The sequence below is a fragment of the Rhagoletis pomonella genome, unplaced genomic scaffold (assembly GCF_013731165.1).
Source record: "Rhagoletis pomonella isolate Grant_MI unplaced genomic scaffold, Rhpom_1.0 Rhpom_scaffold_11903, whole genome shotgun sequence".
Classification (NCBI taxonomy): domain Eukaryota; kingdom Metazoa; phylum Arthropoda; class Insecta; order Diptera; family Tephritidae; genus Rhagoletis; species Rhagoletis pomonella.
In genome coordinates, this window is record NW_023470439.1 from 1 (window position 1) to 2,707 (window position 2,707).

At 33.3% G+C, this 2,707-nt stretch overlaps 1 long non-coding RNA gene across 1 annotated transcript; it reads right to left on the reverse strand.

Annotated features, from left to right (window-relative positions):
• Positions 1 to 793, reverse strand: LOC118756736. The gene is made up of 3 exons (XR_004995148.1): positions 566 to 793; positions 139 to 515; positions 1 to 77 (listed from the first exon to the last, which is right to left on the reverse strand). It is a non-coding gene; the product is annotated as an uncharacterized LOC118756736 (long non-coding RNA).
• Positions 794 to 2,707: the final 1,914 nt, after the last annotated feature.

Here is a 2,707-nt window from a genome sequence, read left to right on the forward strand (position 1 = left end):
CATACCTTCGCATCGTGACAGCTTCCTGGGTAACCAGTAAACACGTCCAGGAAACGGAATTTATTGTCGCATATGGCCTTTAAGATTAAATTTCCATGAAAATGATATAAATCCGTATATTTGTTGCAAAAAGCTTACTTGCATTATTATGGAATGGGTTCCTTTCCGATTGTAATAACTTATAGCATCCGTGTTTGGGGTCGGTATTTTGAAGTGAGTGCCATCTAGACATCCAATTACAAAGGGGAAGAGATTATTTCTGGTGTTCTGAATACTTTCCAGTATTCCACACTGAGTTTCAGCGGAAGGCCACTTAATTTCATGCTTTAACCCACGACAAATAGTGGCTTGTGCGCTGTTGCTTTAGATATATTAAAGCGGTCGCTTAATTGCCGGAACGTTAGATTAGTATTAACCAACCTTCACAAGGTCACATACAGGCACTTCTGCAAAGAATATCCCATACGCCCGCGCAGATTAGTACTCCAGAATGGTTAAAGGGTCGTTTTCAATGCCTGTGTAGAAACTTATGAATTATTGTACACGTAAGTATGCTTCTAAGTACCTTAAAAGTGTCACGTGACATTCGGAAATGGCCAAAAAAGACGTCGTCGGGATAATTCTGTATAGTTTTGAAGTCGTTTGCAACTTTTGGTATCAAGCGTTTCGCTTTAAAGCTGTTCGCTATCAATATATTCCTTAGTTTTACACGGTTCATTCTCCTTTTGAGCTTATTTGAGAGAAAGCGATCATTTTCGTTCTCTAATTTGTCAATAAGTATATTAATTAAGAATATTTCACTCATTTTTTTTGTTTGTAAATGCAAATTTTCTAATGCGCAGTGACTACACAGTTTTAAACAACAGCATCAGCCGGCATAATGTAAGCTGTGCAAATTGCGCAGAGTTGCCAGTATTTACTGCATTACCTCCAATAAAAGTTGTTTGCTTTCATAGTCATAAACCACAAAAGTGCACATTAGGTCAAATGATTACTTTTTCTGTGCGAAATTAATAGAAGCTTAAATATCGCATTATTTTAATGTAAAAAGATGGCAAACGTTGAAACAAGTGTAAAGGCAGTAAATAAAATGTTAAACAGACTTGGCTTTCATAAAACAGACTTTTCTGCTTTTTTGTATGTGGAAATGATGAGTATATGTGTTTAGGTAGTACTCAAAAACATTGTCCAATTAGCTTGGTTTTAACACAAGTTATTTTCTTACCATACTCAACTCCCTCGCCTTTAAAATGAGCTACATAATAAAATAAGTATGGTCATATATACATAAATGGTTTCTTCTAGCGATTAGTTATAGCATTATCGAAATTCCTAAATTAAAAAAAGAAAAATATTTACTACATGTCTCGCAGATATGTCTTCAGGAGAGATTCCTAAAGCAGTTAGTCTTCATAAAACACTTCATTTTCACTTGAGGCTTCAGTATTTCCAAATTCTCCACCGATATTATTTATATTCAGAACACAAATGCTGCTTTGTGACACATTTACCAAAAATCGCTGGTAACTTCCTGAAAAGAATACGAATGTTTATGAAACTAATTTGTTAAAAGAATGTTCAAAGCTCTATTCACTTTGATAAAAAAAATTCGAAATTTGCTGCTCATCAATGGTCTTTGCGAATCGGCGCTAGTGTATTTATAACATAGCCTCGGCTACGCAACAGGAGATGAAATGTAATCCAAATTGAGGCCGCTATTTTTTTTTTTGCTATCACATACTTCCATTTTCACTATTTATCACCATTAAAATAGATTATTTATCACCAAAAAATTTTGGAGATATTTTTGGAGATAGCTAAAAATGCGGAAGAAGGTTAGCTATCCTATTTTAGCACTTTAGCGATAGCGAAAGTTAGAATCCGGCTAATCGTCGACACAGTTGGCTTTTTGATTTCGAAAGAACCTCATCAGCAAGAAACACTATGTTTTCAGATATAAATATTTTAGCATTCTATCCAAATTGTTTCCCATAATTTTCATATTAATTTGATAAATAATTACGCGTTTTTTCTTCTAAGAGTTTCATGGAACTTTCGCAAATATCAGCAGCACCAAATTTTTTTTCAACATGGTTGACAACCGAAAAAGGATTTTCTTTTTTCGAACATCCAATCAGCCAAACTTCAAACAACTTGCCTTTTGTGATAGCCTGATAGCCCACAAAAACCGTTTTTCTTGAAAACGGCTAAAAACGGCAAGTTAAGTAAAATAAATTGAACTCATTACATCTTAATTTATCCATTTCCGATTCCATTTTGTTTGCCGAAAGTTAACAAAATTGTAAAAGCTTACATAAAATCATAAATGGAAATAAATCAGAAAATTTTTGAGGTTATGCAAATAAGTCAGTTTTTTGCAGACAAATGATAACAAGTCACTTTTTTAAATTGGGACATAGGTTCTCACTTAAATATAGTTTTGTTTCCCATTTAAAATTTTCCTTTAGTTATTCGAACTTTACAAAAACAATGCACTTAAAATTTACAAAATAAACCGGTTGCGCAAACAACGTATCAATAACGTTTTGAAAATGTAACTTTGGTTTATTGCTGTATAACGGTGTTTTTTATTTTACAAAAACTAAGTGAAGTTTCTGTTATTTTGGAGTATTCCCTACAGAATGGCAACAAAAAATAATAATGTATCATTTGACCTAATGTGAAGTGGTTTGGTTACATTTCATTC